Consider the following 24,581-nt stretch of genomic DNA (forward strand, 5'->3'; position numbering starts at 1 on the left):
CACAGCAGCCTCTGCCTCCCGGGTTCAAGCAATTCTCCTGCCTCAGTGTCCCGAGTAGCTGGGACTGCAGACGTGTGCCACCACACCTGGCTAATTTTTGTATTTTTAGTAGAGATGGGGTTTGACCGTGTTAGCCAGGCTGGTTTCAAACTCCTGACCTCAGGTGATCCTCCTGCCTCGGCCTCCCAAAGTGCTGGGATTACAGATGTGACCCACTGTGCCCCACTCCAATTTTATTTTAACATAGTTGCACTGGAACTTGAATGTGTTCGTAAATCTCAAAAACCTTATTAAGTTTTCAGGTCCTGGGACACTCAATCACAGGGCGATTTCTTCTGTTGATTTGGGTATCAACTGTTTTTCTGCTTCTCCTTTCTCTTTTAGGCACACATTCATTTATATGTGTGCTTGATAGTTTACATATTTTTGGGCTCTGAATTTTTGATGTTGAAGTAGTTCTCTTATTGAAGTAGCTACAGATACTGTACGTGCCTTCTGCCTTACCCCATTTGTGGTTGCTAGAAGTTCCTAATCTTTCTGGAGCAGCTTTTCTCTATCAAGCTGTCAATCATGTGTAGAGCTAATAGCCCCCAGTTTTTTTTTTTTTTTTTTTGATGTATCTTGGTGATTAGACAATAAGCTTTTTATTGTCTAAAACCTAAAATAACAGTTTATTTTTTAAATAAACTGTTATTAAATAACTGCCAGTAATTCTTCTTAAACATTTGACTGATTAATGTTATATATAGGTTCAGAGGGAAAATTGCATATCATTAAGTAGTAATTTGCATTTAAATTTAGGCACTGACAGAAAAGCACTCTCCTGGTAATGTGTACTTTGAATTTTGGAATCCATGAACAGTAACAACTTTAAAAAAGGACCATTCATAATTTCTATTGTAACCTCTATTGAGAGTGTTCTGATTTCCTTGATTGTTAATACTAACTAGGGAGCTAAATTAGTGTAGGAACACCATGGGGGATGCGAACATACTTAGAAAAATTTGTTTTTGTTGCATTGTAATTTTATTGTAATCTGAGGTTCTTATAGCCTGAAATGAAAGTGGTCAGATACTCTATAGCATTCTTTGATGGGGATGGGAAGCGGGAGGTGGTGGTGATTTGTGATGGATGGGAGCAGAAAGTAATTGCTTTTGGGCACATACTTGTGAGGAAAAGAAATGATTTTAGTCCTTCTCAGCAGTCAAGAGGGTTGTTTTGCATTTTTCTGCAGTCTTGAAGGGAAAAAAATCGCCCAAGGCATCGGACACACAGTTTGAACACATAATTGGGCTTGGACTTCATTCCATTCACTAATTGGTCTAACTTACTAATTTAAGTTGGTAACAAATTTCTTTGTAAAATTATTCTGGGTAACGAAAGACTCCTTAAAGAACATCTTGTATTTCAATGTTAGAAAGTTGTAAGTAGTTCACTTTTTTGTCCATTTTCAAGTTGTAGTTTTTATATTTATTTTTCTGACTTACATGATCTGACTTTTTCCCCCCAACAAACATTAGTTGCTGTTAATTATTTTTCAGTGAACTTGCCTGCCTCCTAAATGTGGTAGCATGGCATACAGCATGTTCTGTTTCTGAGGTCTCGATATTGAATTGGTTTATAAGAATACCTCAGAGACAGATTACTGCCACATGCTCATTCATTCAGAAAGCACGTATTGAGAGCCCATTCTTTCCTGGGTAATGTGACCACAGTCCTGTATTAGAGAAAGACTTGTGAACAGATAAATTATGATAAGTGGTTGAATAGAGGTGTGGGAGTTGAAATATTTTAGAGGAATTACTCTACCTGTTCATCTTTCTGGAAGTGGTCCAGGTGAGAGTACTGTTGTGTAATATTTAATACTATCAACATATTAGTACCATGTAACAGATCAGATTTTATGACCTTAATGGACTCTAGTGTATCATTTTACCTTTTATTTATTATTTATTAGGTCTTGCTACATTGCACGGGTTAGTCTTGAACTCCTGGCCTCAAGCCCACCTCAGCTTCCTGAGTACCTGGGGCAAGAGGCATGAGCCACTGTGCCTGACCATTTTACTTTTTAAATGACTTTAGTTGTTAACTAGTTTGGGTTTAAATTTCAGTTATTATTTATTAGTAGTATTATTTTTGTTTCTTTTTATTTGAAGGGTTTTGAATGCTTAGCCTTCACTAATGTTCTTTCATATAGTAGTTTTCAAACTTCTGAGGTTGTTTAACCTTATTGCAGTTTGTGTGTATATATGTGTGTATACACACATGCGTGCCTGGGCCCGTGTTATGGTGTTACAGCACCATAATGATGTCATACTGGTGGCACTTTTGAAGACTGTTCTACAGGATAGGGTTTATAGAGAATGGTGGGTATGCATTTAGTTATTAGAAACTAAATAGTTATGGTAGATACATGTTTCCTCATTTAGCCTCAATTGATCAGTTCTGTATGATTTCATGAGTTTTTGTTACCTTGAATAGTTGAGCAATTTGCATCGTGTTTTTCAGAGCAAGGGCATTTATTTCAGTGCAGCTTGTTACTGTTGAGATGCTAATAGTTACCATCTGTTAATTGATTTTCTAGGTATTGTACTTTTTGGCCAGAGATTAGATAAAGGTAATCTATTAATATATAACATATTTTATGTAGTGTCCCCTTGCTTTTATCCAGAGATCCAGAGCATGTTATTTTAACCGCTGTCTTGTCCCCTTTGGGAAATTCAAATTCAAGGTACCCCCTGGTATATCTGGTAAATCTATTAGGAACAGAAAACAGTTAAAACCTCCTAAGTGTGATCTAGTTTTCATGTCTTGGTAAAGAAGAAACCCCAGATGAGCTGTGCAAACAGTTCATATTTAGAGGTTAAAAAATATTTTTAAAAAGTTTTAGGCCAGCATTACCTGAATCAGGGCAATGATTAGGGAGACATGATTAGAATCCTAAGGGGGAATAAGAATGTAAAGTAGAACACCATATGTAATTAAAATTATTTTTGATTATGGAAGAATTTTAAATTTATAGAAAAGTTGCAAAGATAGTGCAGCGTATTCCTGTATACCTTTCAACCAGCCTCTCCTAATGTTAAACTTTTTGCATAACCATGGCACATGCTATCACATATAAGAAATTAACATTGGTACAATACTATGACTAAACTATAGACTTTATTTGGATTTCACAAGTTTCTCTACTAATTTCCTTTTTCTGTCCAAAACTGAATCCAGAGTACCACATACTAGTTAGATCATGTGTAATTTTTTTTTTTTTTTTGAGACGGAGTCTCACTCTTGTTACCCAGGCTGGAGTGCAATGGCGCGATCTCGGCTCACCGCAACCTCCACCTCCTGGGTTCAGGCAATTCTCCTGCCTCAGCCTCCTGAGTAGCTGGGATTACAGGCACGCACCGCCATGCCCAGCTGATTTTTTGTATTTTTAGTAGAGACGGGGTTTCACCATGTTGACTAGAATGGTCTGGATCTCTTGACCTTGTGATCCACCTGCCTCGGCCTCCCAAAGTGCTGGGATTACAGGCTTGAGCCACCGCGCCCGGCCCAATTTTTTTTTTTTTAAATGAAGTTTTGCTCTTGTTGCCTAGGCAGGAGTGCAGTGGCACCATTTTGGCTCACTGCCACTTCCGCCTCCTGGTTTCAAATGATTCTCCTGCCTCAGCTTCCCATGATTACAGGCATCTGCCCCCACACCCAGCTAATTTTTGTATTTTTAGTAGAGATTGGGTTTCACCATGTTGGACAGGCTGGTCTTGAACTCCTGACCTCAGGTCATCCACCCACCTCAGCCTTCCAAAGTGCTGGGATTACAGGCATGGGCCACTATTCCTGACCAGATCATTTATAATTTTGATAAATAAGTTGGTATTTCCAGTGAGTGCTTTTTCTGTGCTATGTATGTGGTCCAGTAATCCCCTCTGACCAGCGTTGAAGGGAGTCATTGACCATGAGAATAAGTAATACTTCGTAGATGGTGTTTTGTATTCCTTGACCCCCAAAGCATTGTTAACTCTGTGGAAGAGTTGACTTTGCTTCCTGGATGGTGACTTGAACTTTACTGAGAAGCTAAGAGCTGATCTTGATTAAGGTACCCATCCTTACACTCTATGCTCATCTCATAGATTTTACCTCATGGAAGTATAGCTATGTAATTGTTTACTTGTCTGTCATCTTTACTAAACTTTTTTGTGCCTAAGGAGTTGAGGATATTTTACTCATTCTGGAATCCTTATTGTCCAATATATTTCTTAGCCTGTGGTTGCTTCTTAATATGCATTTGAAGAAATTAAAAACCTTTGTTTGGTAAAATTGATTATTAGGTAAACAGAAATTTTGTTTTTAGTAGGTAGGTGTTGAGTTTCTCCTTCAAATCAAGCCATCTTACGGTGCCATTTCTGTGACTAGTTGAGTTTTTCTTCTTGAATCTTAACTATAAAATGCTCATTTAAATAAGATTGTTTTTCCTTTCAGTTATATAAGTATTTTCCTTAAAAATAAGCACAGAATTGAAAGTAATGGATGGTAGTAGAGGCAGAGTTAGCTTTTAAATATACATGTGACCATTCCAGTTCCACCCGACTGGGCTGCAGATCTGGCTGTTTGCCTGCCACTTCAGGCACAGTTAATGGAATAATAGCTTCCTAGACTTATTGAGGGAGACGGCTTGTCAGATTCAGAGAATTAGTTTTAAAATGTTCCTGTTATAGCCAAGATTTCAATGGTCCAAGGTCACCTAAGCATAAAAGCTGCCATGAGATGGGAACATGGGGGCGTGTCCTCTGTGGCTCAGGCATAGTAATGTCAGTTTTGTATATAGAAAACACATCAGGATAGGAGGGAATACTAAATTGAAGCTAGGATTTTCTAGATTTAGGGTTAAGAATGGAACAGTGAGAGAGATGAACCAGTTTTCTATTTTTTCTCCCCATGAGGTTACAAAATGAGCAATGGTAAAGTCTCATTTCTTGTTTTCCCTGTTATACTTGCATTAGCTTTGAATTCCTTTTTCCTGCTTTCTCTAAACTATGCCGAGAACAAATGGCAAACTACTCCAGGGACAGTTGAGTCTAAGCTATGCCTTTGTATATTCTATACAAAAAGAAATATGGGTCTGTAAGAACTCTGGCGTGTTTTAGAGAGAATGGTGCAATAGAGAGAATCCAAATTGACTTAAGAAATGCAGAATTACTTTTGTCTTGGTTAGCTTAACCGTTATACGCCTAAATTTTAATTTAACCAGTGAGTGATTATAGGACAACTTTTTCCAGTCTCCTCACAGGTTAGAGTGACTCAGTCAGGTGGGAATGATCTTATAAAAGATTCTCTTTAAAGCCAGAAGGGTATTTGGTTTATTGCCCCTGGCTTAACCTCAAGGTGCATGTTCTGGGTTGTGGAATTTAGTTGTTGTTTTAAGAACCAGTATCAGGTGCAGAGGTCTTATGTGGATTTGGAAAGAAGTGAGGGACTAAAACCTTGGCTAAATTTAAGCATGCCATTTACTAGATTGAAGAGAGGGAAAATCTGTTAAGAGATTAAAATCTTTGCAAATTCAGAATTAGACTATAGCTTAAATAGTGCATGGTAGCGTGTGGCATTGAATTTGAAAGAAACAAAGGGATAATAAAACTTAATAACTATGATATAAATGGAATGCAGAAGTTTTAAAAAGTCTTGTTAAAAAGTTTGACCAGAGAATTTTCTCGTGAAACTTTTTTTTTTTTCCCTCTAGGAAAAAAAAAAGCAGGAGAAAATCTTTGTGACCTTGAGTTAGGCAGAGTTTTAAAAAATAGAATACAAAAGCTACAAACTATGAACAAAAAAATTATATTGGCTTTCATAAAAGTTAGAAGCGGCTGCGCGCGGTGGCTCACACCTGTAATCCCAGCACTTTGGGAGGCCGAGGCGGGTGGATCACGAGGTCAAGAAATCCAGACCATCCTGGTCAACATGGTGAAACCCCGTCTCTACTAAAAATACAAAAAATCAGCTGGGCATGGTGGCGCGTGCCTGTAATCCCAGCTACTCAGGAGGTTGAGGCAGGAGAATTGCCTGAACCCAGGAGGCGGAGGTTGCCGTGAGCCGAGATCGCGCCTTTGCACTCCAGCCTGGGTAACGAGCGAAACTCCGTCTCAAAAAAAAAAAAAAGTTAGAAGGTTTTACTCTTTAAAAAGTGTATTTTCTGTTAAGAAAATGAAGAGGAAAACCACAGAAAATATTTGTAAAATGTTTATCTAATAAATAACTTAGATTTACGTGAAACGGAAATGACTCTTGGGGCCCCCAAAATTACTAAGCTAAAGGGAAAAGTAAAGCTGGGAACTGCTTAGGGCAAATCTGCCTCCCATTCAAAGTCATCCCTCTGCTCACTGAGATAGATGCGTATCTGATTGCCTCCTTCTGAAAGGCTAATCAGAAACTCAAAAAAATGAGACCATTTGTCTCACCTTCTTCAGACCTGGAAGCCCCCCTCCCTATTTCAAGTTGTCCCGCCTTTCTGGACAGAGCCAGTGTACATCTTGATTGATGTCTCGTGTCTCTCTAAAATGTATAAAAGGAAGCTGTGCCTCGACCACTTTGGGCATATGTGGTCAGGACCTTCTGAGGCCGTGTCCTGGGTGCACATCTTCAACCTTGGCAAAATAAACTCCAAATTAACTGAGACCCTGTCTCAGGTATTCGGGGCTCACATTTAGAATATATAAAGAACTTCTACAACTTGAAAGTAAGAAGACAAATAGCTGGATTTTAAACAAAGACAAAAGATTTGAATAGACACTTCATCAAAGAAGCTAATTAAAATAACCAAAAAACACGTGAAAAAAATATGCAATATTGTTAGTCCTTAGGGAAATGCAAATTAAAACCACAAAGTGATACCATTTCACACCTACTAGAATGGGTAAAATTGAAAGATAGACAGTACCAAGCATATGGATGTAGAACAACCGACCTGTTGTGCATTGCTGGTGGAAATGCAAAGTGGTCCACCTGCTTTGGTAAACAGTTTGGCAGTTTCTTGTAGGTTAAATATATACTTACCATATGACCCAGCAGTCCATTCTTAGATGTTTACCCAAGAGAAATGTCCTTCATCTGGTAAATGGATAAACAAATTGCAGTATGTCCATTTAATGGAGTACTACTCTGCAGTGAAAAGGAATGAACTACTGAAGCATGTAACAACATGTATGAATTTAAGAACCATTATACTAAGTGAAAAAATGCTGCACACGGAGGACTGCATTTTGCATATGATGCAGATGTATATGGCATTCTGTAAAAGGCAGAACTACAGTGATAGCATATCAGTGGTTGTGCAGGGGCTTATGGGAGGAGGACTGACTACAAAGGAGGATAAGGGAACTTTTGGGGATGATGAAGTGTTCTGTATCATGACTGGTTTTTTATTTTTATTTTTATTATTTTTAAAGACAGGGTTTCACCATGTTGGTTAGCCTGGTCTTGAACTCCTGACCTCAGTGATCTGCCCACCTTGGCCTCCAAAGTGCTTGGATTACAGGCTTGAGCCACCACGCCCGGCCATGACTGTGTTTTATATAATCTTAACAGTTGTCAAAACTAACTGTCAACTTCAAATTGATTATACATCAGTAAAACTGATTTTTAAAAACTTCGATTTTTTTGGCCAGTGACTTATGCAGGATAGGCAGGGGTCCCTAATTCCTGGGCCACAGACCTGTAGCAGTCCGTGGCCTGTTGTGAACCGGGCTGCACAGCAGGAGGTGAATGGCAGGTGAGTGAGCAAAGCTTCATCTGTATTTACAGCTGCTCACCATCACTTGCACACCTGAGCTCCACCTCCTTTCAGATCAGCAGTGGCATTAGATTCTCATAGGAGTTTGAAACCTATTGTGAACTATGCATGTGAGGGATCTAGGTTGTGTGCTCCTTATGAGAATGTAATGCCTGATGATCTGAGGTGGAACAATTTCATCCCAAAACCATCCCTCCCACCTGCTGACCATGCAAAAATTGTCTTTCATGGAACCAGTTCCTGGTACCAAAAAGGTTGCAGACTGCTGAGATAGACAACGGATTCAGATTAGTTTAGATCTGAATTTGTTATAGGCACTAAAATGATTTGAAATAATAATTGGGCCAGGCACCATGGCTCACGCCTGTAATCCCAGCACTTTGGGAGGCTGAGGTGGGCAGATCACATGAGGTTGGGAATTCAAGACCAGCCTGACCAACATGGAGAAACTCCATCTCTACTAAAAATACAAAAATTAGCTGGCGTGATGCATGCCTGTAATTCCATCTACTTGGGAGCTGAGGCAGGAGAATTGCTTGAACCTGGGAGGCAGAGGTTGCGGTGAGCTGAGATCATGCCATTGCACTACAGCCTGGGCAACAAGAGTGAAACTCTATCACAACAACCACAACAAAAAAAAAAAAAGAAAGAATGAAAGAGAAAGAAGGAAGGAAGGAAAAAAAAGAAAGAAAGAATAATATTACTGTATTACTGAACTGAGTTGCAAAGAGCTTACTAATTATCAGTGTCAGGTCAAGTTCAGCTTAATATTCTTTTATTAATGAGATAGAAATAAGACATAAATGTATTGAAGAAGTTACTAAATCAGAAAATGCATGTCCCAAGTAATTCAGGAAGAACACTTGGGGGCTGATTTTGAGCCCCTTCTCTGGCAGAAATCTTTACTGGATTTGATACTGTTTATGACCAGTTTCTAGAAATAATCACATTCTTTTTGCCTCTGATAAACCACCTGTACAGATTTTCTCCTCTGCTCCTCTTTTTCCTTCTCATTCTTTGCTGGCTTCTCTTTTTCTGTTTTTTGTTGTAAGGGTGATCCCCCTCCAGGTTCTATGATTAGTTGTTTTTTTTTTTTTTGGTGGTCTCTGTGCTTTTTATGGTGGTCTTTTCCATTTTTCATGTCTTCGGGATGTTGGCATATCTCTGGTTTCATGTGCTTATTTCTATTTGCCTTTTGAATATATTCACCTGGATATCCTGTAGACACTCTAAACTTAGCATGTTTAATTCTCTTTTTTGTTTGTTTGTTTCTTTTTTTTTTTTTTTAATTTCTAGGAATTGCTTGAGAAGCATGTTTAGTTCTCTACTTATTATCTTTTGATATGGTTTGACTGTGTCCCCACGCAAATCTCATCTTGAATTTGAGCTCCCATAATCTCCATTGTCATGGGAGGGAACTGGTGGGAGGTAATTGAATCATGGGAGTGGTTTCCCCCATACTGTTCTCATGGTAGTGAATAAGTCTCAGAAGATCTAATGATCTTATAAGGGGTTTCCCCTTTCATTTGGCTATCATTCTCTCTTGCCTGCTGCCGTGTAAGACACACCTTTTGTCTTCCAACATGATTGTGATGCCTCCCCAGCCACGTGGAACTGTGTCTATTCAACCTCTTTTTCTTTATAAATTACCCAATCTCTAGTATGTCTTTATCAGCAGCATGAAAATGGACTAATACAGTAAATTGTTACTGGGAGTGGTGTAGTGCTGTAAAGATACGCAAAAATGGTGAAGCAACCTTGAAACTGGGTAACTGGCAGAGGTTGGAACAGTTTGGAGGGCTCAGAGGAAGACAGGAAAATGTGGGAAAGTTTGAAACTTCCTAGAGACTTGTTGAATGACTAAACAAAATGCTGAGAATTATATGGACAATGAAATCCAGGCTGAGGTGGTCTCACATGGAGATGAAGAACTTGTTAGGAAGCGGAGCAAAGGTCACTCTTGTTATGCTTTAGCAAAGAAACTTGAAGCATTTTGCTCCTGCCCTAGAAATCTGTGGAACTTTAAACTTGAGAGAGATGATCTGAAATTGGAACTTATATTTAAAAGGGAAGCAGAGCATAAAAGTTTGGAAAATTTGTAACCTGACAGTGGAGATAAAAAGAAAAAAACCCATATTTTGAGGAGAAATTCAAGCTGGCTGCAGAAATTTGCATCAGAGAAGCCAAATCACCAAGACAATGGGGAAAATGTCTTCAGGGCATGTCAGAGATTTTCACCAAAGCCACTCCCATTACATAACCTGGAGGACTAGGAGGAAAAAATGGTTTTGTGGGCTGGGCCCAGGTCCCTGCTGCTGTGTGCATTGTAGGGACTTAGTGCCCTGTACCCCAGTTGCTCCAGTTGTGGCTAAAAGGAACCAAGGTACTGCTTGGGCTGTCACTTCAGAAGGTGCAACCTCCAAGCCTTGGCAGCTTACATGTGATGCACAGAAGTCAAGAATTGAGGTTTGAGAACCTCTGCCTGGATTTCAGAGGCTGTATGGAAACCCCTGAATGTTCAGACAGAATTTTGCTATAAGGGCAGGGCCCTCATGGAGGGTAGTGTGAGAGGGACATGTGGGGTTGAAGGTCCCACACAGAGTCCCCACTGGGGCACTGCCTAGTGGAGCTGTGTGAAGAGGGCCACCATCCTCCGGACCCCAGAGTGGTAGATTCACTGACAGCTTGCACCATGTGCCTGGAAAAGCTGTAGACACTCAACGCCAGCCTGTGAAAGCAGCTGGGAAGGAGGCTGTACCCTGCAAACCACAGGGGCAGAGCTGCCCAAGACCATGGGAACCCATCTCTTGCATCAGCACGACCTGAATATGAGACATGGAGTCAAGGGAGATCATTTTGGAGCTTTAAGATTTGATTGCCTTGCTGGATTTTGGACGTACATGGGCCCTGTAGCCCCTTTGTTTTGGCCAATTTCTCCTATTTTGAACTGGTATATTTACCCAATGCCTATACTCCCATTGTATCTAGAAAGTAACTAACTTGCTTTTGATTTTACAGGCTCATAGGCGGAAGGAACTTGCCGTGTCTCAGATGAGACTTGGACTGTGGACTTTGAGTTAATACTGAAATCAGTTAAGACTTTGGGGGACTGTTGGGAAAACAGGATTGGTTTTGAAATGTGAGGACATCAGATGTGGGAGGGGCTAGGGGTGGAATGATATGGTTTGGCTGTGTCCCCATCCAAATCTTATCTTGAATTGTAGCTCCCATAATTATCATGTGTTATGGGAGGGACCCAGTGGGAAATAATTGAATCATGGGGGCAGTCTTTCCCATACTGTTCCCATGGTAGTGAATAAGTCTCATAAGATGTGATGATTTTATAAGGGGTTTCCCTTTTTACTTGGCTCTCATTCTATCTTGCCTGCTGCCATGTAAGATGTGCCGTTTGCCTTCCGCTGTGATTGTGAGGCCTCCCCAGCCACATGGAACTGTGAGTCCATTAAACCTTTTTCTTTATAAATTACCCAGTCTCTGGTATGTCTTTATCAGCAGCATGAAAATGGACTAATACATCTTTTCCTTCATGCTTGTTTTACCTCCTTAATTCTCCTTCATGTAACCAGGTTCCCAGCTGTGGACAAAATTTACCTTTGTCCTTGGCTTCTTCCTCTCCTTTATCCTTTTGACCTCACAGGTTATTGATCCCGTTGCTTCTGAGAGCATAAAGCAGGAGAGCAACCCATCCAGGGTTGGTTCCCAACTTGCATCCTAAGGCCCAGTCACACTCAACTGTGGTCTGGAGGGTCCATGTTGGACCCTGTCTGTATTGTGGCCAATGTGTAGCTACTCCATTGGACCAGTAGCCCCTTATGTTGTGCTCATTAATGGGTCTGTCCCCCTCTTCAGACTCTTTCACATTGTCCCCAGAGTTACTTCTTTTAAAATGTGTGATCCTTTTTCTCTCTTGGTTAAAAAACATCTTTTGGTTTTTTTTGTTGCTTAAAATCTAAAATGAAGTCATATTCCTTTAAAATTTCACATTAAATATTTCTGAGCTTCATTTTTCCTATCCCAAGAATAATATCTTTTTTCCACCCTTCTGGAAGTTCTTTTTGATATATTAGTATTCCCAGTTAAGAGTAGAGAAAGAGTATAAGCTCTGGAATCACATTGCCTGGCTCCTTCTCTTATAAACTGGGTGGCTATAGGCAAGTTATTTTAGCTTTCTGTGCCCCTGTTTCCTAATCTATAAAATATGGATAAAATATGCTTAACTTACATGGTTGATGTGAGGGTTAAATGAGATAATATAGATGAAACACTTCACACAGTGCCTGGTACATGGTAAGTTCTCAATAAAGGTAGATTCTTATTCTCATCATCCTTGAGAGAACACCAGAAAATTCTTTATTTTGGATTGTAGCTGTAGTTATTTCCACATGGAATCTCTCTGGAAAAACAGTGAGTCCTTCAGGTAGACTCAAGCCATCTTCCTCACTTACTGTGGGCTGGGCTGTTGTGGCCTGGCACAAACAACCCTCATAACCTGGCAACCCAGCAGCCTGGTCTGTGCATAGAGCGTTGTCCCCCAAGGCACTCCATGCCACCTGGGTGTAAAGTTTCCGTCTCAACCAATCCTCCTTGTCCTTATTCTTTGAGTCTTGCTTCCCAAGAGCAGCTAGATTCCTAGATTTCTCAGTGCATCTCCATTTTGCATATGAGACAAGTGAAGAGAAGTTTAAGTACAGCAAGTCCTCACTTGATGTTGTCGATAGGTTCTTGGAAACTTCTACTTCAAAGAAAATGATGTATAATGAAATGAGTTTTACCATAGGCTGATTGATATAAACAAGAATTAAGTTCCTATGGCCTATTTCTGGTCACAAAAATATCACTAAACTAAAGATCAGAACATAATGTACATATTAAAATAAATGAGAGCAGTATGTAAGAAAGATTGACAAAAACAAGTTAGATAATTACACATTTACCCAATTATTCCAGTCCATGATTGAGGGTGGCCAGGGCTTAGGGTGCAAGTTGGGAACCAACCCTGGATGGGACCCCGTTCTATTGCAGGGCTCACATCCTCTCGCACACACATAAACACACACACACACCCCTCACCCCACTTAGGCAGGGATATTTTAGACATGCCAGTTAACTTTGAAGTGCACATCTTTGGGATGTGGGAGGAAATCCAAGTATCCAGAGAAAACCCACACAGAGAATGTGTGAACACCACGCATTGGTGCCTGCAAGGAGTCATTTTTTTTATTCCTCAAAATCATAAGAAAACAATGTTGAATGAAATTGATGTCGTTTGAGGACCTGCTATAACTTGTCTAAGATCATTCAGTAGTAAGATTCATGCTGTTAACCACTACATGGTAGTCATCTTATTTAGCCCCAGGTGGTCTTTCTAAACACTTTGCTTTTATAATAATGAACTTTTCATCACTCCTTTTTTTTGACTTGGGACTTGTGTCTGTGGTGTTCTTTTCTTTCTTCCTAGGATATTACTTGTCTCCTTTTCCCCCTCGCCTTTGCAAATGCTTACTTTTTCTTTTTGGAGACAATGTCTTGCTCTTCACCCAGGTTGAAGTTTAGTGGAGGAATCAGGGCTCACTGTAGCCTCAGCTTCCTGGGCTCAAGTGAGCCTCCCACCTCAGCCTCCTGAGTAGCTGGGTCCATAGGTGCATGCCACCATACCCAGCTATTTTTTTTTAGAGATGGGATCTCACTATGTTGCCCAGGTTGGTCTTGAACTCTTGGGCTCAAGCCATCCTCTCACCTCAGCCTCTCAAAATGCTCCGATTACAGGTGTGAGCCACCCTGTCAAGCCTGCTTACTCATTCTTAAGTAATCAGTTCCATCGTCTCTGCTTTTCCACTTGTGCATATAGTCACCTCTCCTTCCTCTGCCCTCCATGCTTTGCTTATTCCTCTTTTATGGCACTTGCCACATTGCGTTGCCCTTCTCCCATGGTGGACCAAGTTCATTGAGGTTCAGAAAGCACACTGTCTTCTTATTTCTCCTTGTGACTTTATCTGTTAGCACAAAGCCTGGCATATAGCAAATGCTCAAGAAATGTGACCTGAAAGAGGAATGAACAATGCAGAGGAACCTATAGATGTCGGTAGTCAGTGAATTACAGAGTGAATTAGACTGTAACCCCATTTTATGCCTCCCAGATTTGGGCATCAGGGCATGCAAGAATGTTTTAAAAGCCAGAAGATAAATGACACGTGTTCCCACAGCAAATGATTATGGGTAAAGACAAAATAAATACAGATATGTAGGATGGGGAAACATGGCAGAAAAATAATATCATTTAAAATGTGAATATGTGGGATGAGTGAGAATGCACAGTAGACCAGAAGTTGAGCTCTAGTGGTAAAGGATATATAACTCCTTGGTGCTGGGAGCAGAGCCCTAAGCAGCCTTTCTGCTTCAAGTTCAGAATATCTATTAACATATTCAACACATCCATGTTTTATCTTTAGAAATTCATGCAAATATTGCAGTTTGTTTTTTTATCTATGAGTTTAACATGAAATTTTTTGTTTCTCCCGTCACTCATCCCCTAATGAAACAGATGCTGTGGGAACATGTGTCGTTTATCCTCCGGCGTCTAGCACATTCTAGCATGCCCCAACGTCCAAATCTGGGAGAAACAGAATGGGGTACAGTCTAATATGGCAGCATAGTAGATTTCTGTGATTTGGGGGATTGCCTTCTCAGGAGTATTATGTCATGAAACTGGGGAGAGTGAGTTCATCCTGTTCTGACTAATGGGGCTGTCCCTGGAAGGCTACAGTTATTTGGAGGCACCTCATTACCAGATCGCTGGGGACCAGCTGGAGAGAGTTCACAGAAGACACACAGGAATGATTAAGAGACTGGAGGGGCTGACTGATGAAGAAAGTATAAATGAAAGCCATATATCTCGGCTGAATCACGATAGCAGAAATATACAACTGTATAAATATCTCAAGTATAAGCTTGATGGAGGAGGGCAGTCTTTTATTGTGGGATTTTGGATTGGGGAGTATAAACCAAGATTGGAATTAAGCCATAGTAAATGTAAACTAATAATCCAAAGTGTCTGCTATATTCTTGGAACCTCCTTAGTTAGACCACTGTAACTTGTGCACTTTTTGATAATTGAATGATCTGGTGTTTTTTTTTTTTTTTTTGAGACAGAGTTTTTGCTCTTGTTACCCAGGCTGGAGTGCAATGGCGCGATCTCAGCTCACTGCAACCTCCGCCTCCTGGGTTCAAGCAATTTTCCTGCCTCAGCCTCCCGAGTAGCTGAGATAAGACTATAGGCATGCGCCACCATGCCCAGGTAATTTTTGTATTTTTAGTAAAGATGGGGTTTCACTATGTTGACCAGGATGGTCTCGATCTCTTGACCTTGTGATCCACCCGCCTTGGCCTCTGAAAGTGGATTTGTTTTTTTAAGTTCATGTCCCTGGACTCATGGCTGGTGCTTCTCTGTGGAGAATGCTGGATACTGCATCTTACAAAGCAAACATCTTTCTTTTGTCTTGTCATTTGGTGGACATCAGTAGGTGATATCAGAACTTCTGTGTGCTGCCACTAGCTCTGGCTGCACCAAAATTTGGAAGTGGACTTTTACATCAGGTTTTTCATGGCTGTGTGTGTGTGTGTGTGTGTGTGTGTGTGTGTGTGTCTGTGACAGGATCTCTCTTTCTGTCACCCAGGCTGGAGTACAGTGGTGTGATGTGATTACAGCTCATTGCAGCCTCAAACTTCTGGGCTTAGGAGATCCTCCTGCTTTAGCTTCCAAGTAGCTAGGACAGCAGGGGCATACCACCATGCCCAGCTAATTTATTTTATTTTTAAATTAAATTTAATTTAAAAAAATTTTTTTGAGATGAAGTCTTGCTTTGTCACCCAGGATGGAGTGTAGTGGCACAGTTAAGGCTCATTACAGCTTCCGTCTCCCAGGTTCAAGTGATTCTACTGCCTCGGCCTTCTGAGTAGCTGGGATTACAGGTGCACGCCACCATGCCTGGCTAATTTTTGTATTTTAGTAGAGACAGGGTTTTGCCCTGTTGGCCAGGCTGGTCTTGAATTCCTAACCTCAGGTGATCTGCCCACCTTGGCCTCCTAAAGTGCTGGGATTATAGGCGTGAGCCACTGTGCCTGGCCAATTTATTTTCTTTCTTTCTTTCTTTCTTTCTTTTTTTTTTTTAAAGAGATAGGCCCAACTCCTAGGGTCAAGTGATCTTTCTAGTTCAGCCACCCAAAGTGTTGGGATTACAGGTGTGCATCGCTGCACCTGGCCTTTCACACCTTTTTAGAATAGAACTTTAGAAGTAGAGACTGAGTTAGTAGTATATATTATAGTAATTTTAGCAACCTGGGTACAGTATTTGGTTCCTGAGATACTAGTTTTAGGAAATATTAGCCTTGACCAAATGCAAGCATGATTATATTAAATACATACTTTGGAAAATGACTGTATAAAATTCCTAATTGGGATATGGGAAGAATAAAGCCATCAAGTAACGGTTGAAACTAGACGTAGTTGCATAATGTTGCAAGTTTTATAGTTCTTTTCAAAAGAGGAGATGGTAGAATTGGAAGATTTTTGTGCTTTCTTTGGTTTAGAAAAACATGTTCATTTATATAAGGCAGTTATGTAGCTTTAAGACTAAGACCTCTCTATATTAGGAATTAGTACTTTTTCAAGGGTCAGATAGTAAAGTTTTGTGGCCCATATGTCTCTGTCATTGTGCAAAAGCAGCCATGGATAATTTGTAAATGAATGAACTTGGCTGTTTTCATTCTGTTTTTACAAAAACAGGCGGCTGTCAGGATTTGGCCTGCTGACTCTTGACCTGAGCTCTCACTTCTGAAAGTGTGGTCTAGGAGACAAGCAGCATCAGCATTACCTGTGAACCTGTTAGAGATACAGAATATTGAGCTGAGTGCTCTAGAGTCTAAACAGTGCTTCTCAAATTTCACATGCATAGGACTCACCTGGCGATCTTGTGAAAGTACAGGCTCTGAGATAGTAGGGCTGAACACCATGCTAGCCATGGGGAGACAGTGATGTGAACTGGTCAGTGTTCCTTGGGGAGTCCACAATCTATTAGGAGAGACTGCTATGTAAACAGGTAATTTCAATTCAGACTAATAAATGCTATAATAGAGGTCTCTTCAGCAGAGGAGTACCACAAAGGAGGAAATGGTTGATTCTATCTGGTGTGGGTAGAGTCCTCAGAGAGGCCATGGAGCTGGACCAGAGAAGGGAGAGTGCTTGAGTTGAATTTTGAAGCTCAGTAAAGGTACCAAAGAATCGGTATAAGCATGGCAGCTCATAGTAGGGACAGTAAAGCTTACATTAGAACTGGGAGTTATTTGATTTAATAATCAAATAGCTGATCACAGGGTTAGAAACCTACTGAGATCACAGTGAATAGAAATAAGTTCAGGCCAGGCACAGTGGCTCACACCTGTAATCCCAGTGCTTTGGAAGGCCGAGGTGGGCGAGTCACCTAAGCTCAGGAGTTCGAGACCAGCCTGGCCAACATGGTGAAACCCCACCTCTACCAAAAATACAAAAATTAGGCGTAGTGGTGCACACCTGTAGTCCCAGCTACTAGGGAGGCTGAGGCAGGAGAATCGCTGGAATCCAGGAGGTGGAGGTTGCAATGAGGCAGTGAGCCAAGATCATGCCAGTGCGCTTCAGCCTGGGCAACAGAACAAGGCTCTATCTAAAAAAAAAAAAAAAAAGAAAGAAAAATTCAGTACAATCTGTTACCTTAATTTTTTTATACCATATTTGAAAAAAGGATAAGTTGCCCATTCTCTCCCTTATTTAAGGAAAATCAGTCCCCCCAAAAAAATGCATTCTCCAGGAATAAACTTTTACATGTCCTTGCAACATTAAGAATTTGAAAAAGAGATGATCACTATTAATATTTATTTTTTTTACTTTTTCTTTCAGTCTTCTTTATGTAATATTATATTTCTAAATTTGGGCTTGTGCTACATAAGCAGTTTTGTGCCTGCTTTTTTATGTAACATTTTATTTGCGAGCATTTCCCTATGTTGTTATTGCTTAAAAGTGTCATTTAAAAATTCCTTATAAAGTATTCTACATAGGGATCTCTTATAGTTTATGTAGAGTCTGTTGTTTGTGGATCCTTTAAGCTGGTTCCAGTTGCTGGTTGACCTAGGTTTTGGCTTGTGTACTTGGCAAGTCTGTTGGTGTTATTTATTTATTTATAGGTGGGGGTAGGGGGGTGGGTGGGGGGGGCACTCTGTTGCCCAGGTTGGAATGCAGTGGCATGATCTCGGCTCACTGCAATCTCTGCCACCTGGGCTTAAGCCAGTCCCTGACCTCAGCCTCCAAGTAGCTGGGACCACAGGTGCAAGCCACCACGCCTGGCTAATTTTTTTATTTTTTGTAGAGACGGGGTTTTGTCATATTGCCCAGGCTGGTCTTGAACTCCTGGGCTCAAGTGATCTGCCTGCCTTGGCCTCCCAAAGTGCTGGGATTGCAGGTGTAAGCTGCCGTGCCTGATCATGTTGCCATATTTAAAAATAAATACATATGCTTATTTATTTTTAATGATAAAGTTTGCCAACCTAATTTCATTTGCAGGTCTTCACTCATTCTGTTCTTGTTAGCCTTTGTTCTTTCTTCCTTGGTTTCCCATAGTAGAGAGGCAGTAGTCATTAAAAGCATGGATTCTGGGTCCAGTTTGTCTGAGTCTGAGCTTGACTCAGCTCTCCTCACTGTGTGCTATCTTGAAAAAGTACTTTAACCTTTCTGTGTCCCAGTTTCCTCTTCTGTAAAAAAGGGATAGTTGTATCTGTGTTAGGATTGTGAATTTATAAGTATGAAGCACTGAAAACAGTCCCTGCCATATGGTAAGACTGTCTCTTCATTTACTAATTAGTAGTCTCTTCTCATTTGTCTTATGGTGGCTGTTTGTGTATGCATTGCTGTAAACCCCCTTTCTGCTACATTTTTGGTTCATGAATATCTTTAAGAGTTATAAACTGACTTTACTGGACTTTATTTAGTGACTTTATTTTGAAAGTTCACAGATTTTCCCCTGACTCGTAGTAGCAGATTTTACTGTTTTAAATATAAAATCAACTTTCTTTAACCATGCCTTGGAAATGCATATGTGGGTACGAAGGGAACAGACTGCATAGGCTGATGGATTGGGCTTTAAAACTCTTTGGTGGTTTCTCCTTTCCAGCTGAATATTGCCTTGATTCCTTATCATTGCATACAAGGCTCTCCGTAACCTGGTTCTGCCTCTGCTTCCCTCTCATTGGCCTTTGCGGTTGCTCCAGACCATGTGCTCCATTTTCTTCAAACTGGTTATGTGGTTGGATTGAAGATTACTCTTTAAGTCTGTGCCCTAGTTTGTTTCTACTGAAGGATGGACTCTCACCTGTAATCCCAGCACTTTAGGAGGCCAAGGCAGGAGGATCACTTGAGCTCAGGAGTTCAGGAGCAGCCTGAGCAACGTGACGAAACCCCATCTCTACAAAAAATACAAATAAAAAATTAGCCAGGTGTGGTAGGTGCACACCTGTAGTCCCAGCTACTTGGGAGGCTGAGGTGGGAGGATCGCTTGAGCCCAGGAGGTCAAGGTTGCAGTGAGCTGTGATCATGCCACTGCACTCCAACCTGGATGTCAGAGAAACACTCGCATCAAAAAAAAAAAAAAAATCCTGTGTCTAACTCTGAAGCTCAGTGTTCTTAACCTCTATGCTGAATCATGAAAAATAATAAAGTCATAAGGATAGTGAAGTATTTGGGAACACTGAACTGAACTGAAGGAAGCTTTGGCTGAAGACAGTTATAGACAATGACGTTGTTGCCAATTGACTTGACTTTCCTCTTTCTTTCTTTTCTTCCTTTCTTTCCTTTCTTTTCTTTCCTTCCTTCTTTCCGTCCGCCTGTCTGTCCATCGTCCTTCTGTCCTTCTGTTTTGCTCTGTCACCCAAGCTGGAGTGTAATGGTACCATCTCAGCTCACTGCAATCTCTGCCTCCCGGGTTCAAGCGATTCTCCTGCCTCAGCCTCCCGAATAGCTGGGACTACAGGTGCACGCCACCAGGCCTGGCTAATTTTTGTATTTTTAGTAGAGACAGGTTTTCACTGTGTTGTCCAGGCTGGTCTCAAACTCCTGACATCGTGATCTGCCCGCTTCAGCCTCCCAAAGTGCTGGGATTACAGGCGTGAGCCACTGGGCCTGGCCCTGCCAATTGACTTTTCTTGTGGAGTTGGAGAGAGACCTCAAGGAAGCTGTGTGGAATTTTAACTGAGAATACTTGGTCAGAGTTTACCAATTCTTGATTATTTTTAGTGTCCCAAGGTTTCCATTGCCTGTTCTACCTTCTCTTTGTTTTTTTCTGGGGGATCTTTTTCAGAAATAAAAACCTATTCCAACTAACCCTGTTTTCTTTTTTGGACAGGATCCTGGGGCATCCTTTGGCAGTTGGTTGCACCCTGCACTAGAGAGAAGTCCAGGAATGATACTTTCTTGGGCTGTATTTCTCTGCCCTGGAATTCATCCAGTTCATCCCAGAAACACTGACCTGCTTACTGTGACAAAGTCTGATGGATAGACCCTTTCTGTTGACCTTGCGGCGTTTTTCTTTCATGTGGAAGTTGGAAGACAAGGTGAAAGGCACCAAAAGTTACCTGCTTTGGTGATAGGAGTGCTCTAGTTGGTTCTCAGAACATGGGCCCTCGTTTAAAGGTAAGGTAATAGACTGAGTTAAGATTTAGTTATTGGGATGCAGAACATGGATCCAGTGACCAGTTCCCAAGCCTTTTCAGCAAGGGATAGCTGTTGAAGTATACAGTTGCCGTGAGAATTGGCTTTGTACCCAACTTTAAATATGAGGAAACCCGTTCTCTATTTTTGGGAAATGACTTTTTCACAACTGATCTTTAGTGTTGGGGCTAAAATTTAGTTGATACTGTAATTAAAAATCTTTATTCTCCAACAAAGCAAATGATTTTAGAATGTGTGTGTTAGTCAACTTTCTAACAGTCCCTTGAAACAGATATTTTTAAGTATTTTCCTCTTTTGTAGGTAATGTGAGCCAAAGTGCTGTAGTATTAAGCAACGAGACCAGGATCCTTCGTGAGCAAGTGATATTTCTGCACTAGATAATTGGCATTGCATTCCACTTTTCTTTGTCATGCTTTATTTATATTTCAAAAGATTAACAAAAGAGCCATAAGAGTTTATCTTTCTAATTTTAGCCTTGCTTTGAGATTCCTCACAGTAAGATTGGGTGGTGTTTCTCATACTTTGTTTTATCTGTTTTCTTAAAGGTTTTTCCCCCAAATACTTCACTATCCTTATGACTTTATTTTTTTTTCATGATTCAGTGTAGAGGTTAAGAGCATAAGCCTTAAGAGTTAGAGTTAGACATAGGCTTTTTTTTTTTAAAGTATAAAAATACCACCCTTTATTGTCCTGTCTTATTTCTGGGGAAGGAAGGGTCTACTTTACACACTGCATGAGCCAGCAGTGGGCTTGAGTTATAGTGTGTAGGTTCCTTTTGGTTATAGCTGCAGAAGAAGCTATCACATTCTTGAAGATTTGACATCTCTTGGAAAGAAGCAAACTAGTAGACCAATGAGCTGGATTGCTTAGATTGGTAACATTTGCAAATAGGAGTCCAGTTGACTTGCTATTAATGTTGAAATAACCATGCCTGTACTGGTCAGTGAGTTCAGTCAGCTGGTTGGAATACCAGTTCCAGACCTTTAGGTGACACATTTGAATTGAATTCTCATTGTAGAGTCATGGCCTTGGGTCCATCAGCTATGGTAATCTTCTTTGGTCTGAATGCCTATCAGTCCTCACAAGCTCTAGCAGCTACTGCTTGATAAAACTTTGCCACAAAGTCTGGCTCACTGAACTCCAGCTGTCTGACAAATTCATTGTGCTCTACTCAGCCCAGCCTCAAAACCACTGATCCCAAAGATGTAGCTGGCACTCAAAGACAGAAGGTGGTTGGTTTGCCCCAGACACACTAAGCTGCTTCAGACTATTCAGCAGTGGCTGTAATTTTCCTGCCACTGCCTAGCTCCCAGGTCCTCTAGGAAACGTTCACGCTGGGGACCTGACCAATTGACAAACCAGTGAAGAATACACTTCATCTTCTGGGAGGTGATGTGAGACACATCGGAGGAGGGGAAGAGCTAGTATTGTATGGTACTGAGGGTAAGAGAGATGGGAAGGATAATGGCACTGAAGAGAAAGATGACTCCAGTGGCATCCTCCCCTTTGCTCTTGGAGGGCACCTAAAGATTGTCACAAGAGCCCTTACACTCCAACTCAGCTTTTTTTTTTTTTTTTTGAGACATCTTTCTCTGTCACCCAGGCTGGAGTGCAGTAGCACAATCATGGCTCACTGTAGCCCTGACCTCCTGGGCTCAAGCAATCCTTCCACCTCAGCCTCCCAGGTAGCTGGGAGTACAGATACGCACTATGACGTCTTGGCTAATTTTTTATTTGTATGTTTGTAGAGATGAGTTTTTGCCATGTTGCTCAGGCTGATCCTGAACTCTTGAGCTCAAACGATCCTCCTGCCTTGGCTTCCCAAAGTGCTGGGATTGTAAGTATGAGCCGCCATGCCTAGCTAGGCCTGCCCAGTCAGGCTTGAATCTCAACTCTGTCACTTATAGTGAAATGTTCAGCAACTTTAAGCCCAGCTTAAAAAAAAAAAATACAGAAAATAAGACTAATAGTATTCATCTCACCAAGTTTTGGTGACAGTTACTTAGGCTAACATTTGTAAAGCACTTAGGGCCGTGTTTGGCCTGTGATAAGTGGCTCAATTAGTGGGTAGAAAGTTGTTAGTTTACTACTGTCACTATTTTTCTTCTAGCCTTAAAGTATCACAATATGCCCAAATTATAAAGGGCAAAGATCCAAAAGAGATGAACTTGAAAACTCATAAAATACTTTAACAATTGATTGAAATAGTATGGTAGAGCCTTACTTACTTGTTTGTGCTGAAATTAGACTTGGGAAAGTTCCAAAATAATTTCATACAGGAGAAGTATATGAGTAGCAAAAAGTAGAGGGTGTTGTAGAAACTGCTGTAGAAAAAATATCATGCATGGGAATCAACGACCCCAGTGGTGGGCATTTGATACTTGCTTGTTGAACTGAATTAAATTGGCAACTTTTAGGTTGAGGAGCTTATAACCCTTGGCTCAAGTGAGTATACTCTTAATTAGAGAAGTTCTTTAAAACTCTATCTACAAGGAATGTCCTATCTGGAAAATTCCTGATCCTTAGGCATTCTGGACAAAGAAAAGGACAGATGTTTGATCTTATTCATGTTTGTTGACCTTACTGTATGCAATTATGTTGGTTGGTTTGGAGCTTTTTTTTTTTTTTTTTTGAGACAGGGTCTTGCTCTGTTGCCCAGGTTGGAGTGCAGTGGTGCCATTAGGGCTCACTGCAGCCTCAGCTTCCTAGGCTCAAGGGATCCTTCTGCCTCAGACCCACTCTCCCTGTCCAGTAGCGTGGATATAGGTGTGTACCACCAAGTCCAGATAATTTGTTTTTGAATTTTAGTAGAGATGAGGTCTCATTACATTGCCCAGGCTGGTCTCAAACTCCTGAGCTCAAGTGATTTTCCCACCTCAGCCTCGCAAAGTGCTGGGATTACAGACATGAGCCACTGTGCCCAGCCTGGAGGATTTTTAAGACTACTCATTACCTTATGTTATTTACCATTCTAAAATGAAAAAACGAGACTAAAAGAATAGTTTAAAAAGTGCTATAAGATGAATAAAAACAGGCCAGGCACAGTGGCTCATGGCTGTAATCTCAGCATTTTGGGAGGCTGAGGTGGGCGGATCATGAGGTCAAGAGATCGAGACCATCCTGGCCAACATGGTGAAACCCCATCTCTCCTAAAAATACAAAAATTAGCTGAGCATGTTGGCACGTGCCTGTAGTCCCAGCTACTTGGTAGGCTGAGGCAGGAGAATCGCTTGAACCTGGGAGGCGGAGGTTGCAGTGAGCCAAGATCGTGCCACTGCACTCCAGCCTGGTGACAGAGGGAGACTCTATCTCAAAAAAAGAAAAAAAAAAAAAAAAAGATTAATAAAAACAATGTTGCCGGGCGCGGTGGCTCACGCCTGTAATCCCAGCACTTTGGGAGGCCGAGGCGGGTGGATCACGAGGTCGAGAGATCGAGACCATCCTGGCCAACATGGTGAAACCCCGTCTCTACCAAAAATACAAAAAATTAACTGGGCATGGTGGTGCGTGCCTGTAATCCCAGCTACTCAGGAGGCTGAGGCAGGAGAATTGCCTGAACCCAGGAGGCGGAGGTTGCGGTGAGCCGAGATCGCGCCATTGCACTCCAGCCTGGGTAACATGAGTGAAACTCCGTCTCAAAAAAAAAAAATAAATAAATAAATAAAAAAAAAATAAAAACAATGTTGTGTGGAAATTCCCAAGAGGGAAGGAATTTCTAAATTTAGGATTAGGGAAGAAGATTTCAGAGAGAGTGGATAGGATTTTCCCTAGACCTTAGGATCAGGAGATGTTCCATGTGCAGAGAATGAAAGGGAAGAAGATATTTTAGGCAGAGGAGATGAGTTTTCCAAGGGAATGGAGATGGGACATTTCAGAGCTGTATGTAAAAGTGTAAAGGATCTAATTTGGATAGATCATAGGATGAATAACGAGGTATTGTAGCAATTAGGGCCAAGGAGAATAATGTGGGGTAGAGGTAGTAACAGACACAGGGCAGAGAGAGCCCCTGACAGGATCGGAACATGCTTT

At 41.1% G+C, this 24,581-nt stretch overlaps 1 protein-coding gene and 1 pseudogene across 4 annotated transcripts in view; one reads left to right on the forward strand and one right to left on the reverse strand.

The window, feature by feature from the left end:
* AREL1 (apoptosis resistant E3 ubiquitin protein ligase 1) overlaps positions 1-24,581 on the forward strand; it is a 53,452-nt gene that overhangs the window by 1,579 nt on the left and 27,292 nt on the right. For all 3 annotated transcript variants that reach the window (XM_032287858.1, XM_032287861.1, XM_032287860.1), the window contains exon 2: positions 20,227-20,513. The gene's annotated coding sequence lies outside the window, so the exon portion shown is untranslated. The remainder of the gene's footprint in view (positions 1-20,226; positions 20,514-24,581) is intronic.
* LOC116558004 lies at positions 21,203-22,050 on the reverse strand (annotated as a pseudogene). The gene has a single exon (XR_004271785.1). The product of XR_004271785.1 is annotated as an uncharacterized protein C14orf119-like (transcript).

The sequence above is a fragment of the Sapajus apella genome, unplaced genomic scaffold (genome assembly GCF_009761245.1).
Source record: "Sapajus apella isolate SASKATOON/1434 unplaced genomic scaffold, GSC_monkey_1.0 scaffold20, whole genome shotgun sequence".
Lineage (NCBI taxonomy): Eukaryota > Metazoa > Chordata > Mammalia > Primates > Cebidae > Sapajus > Sapajus apella.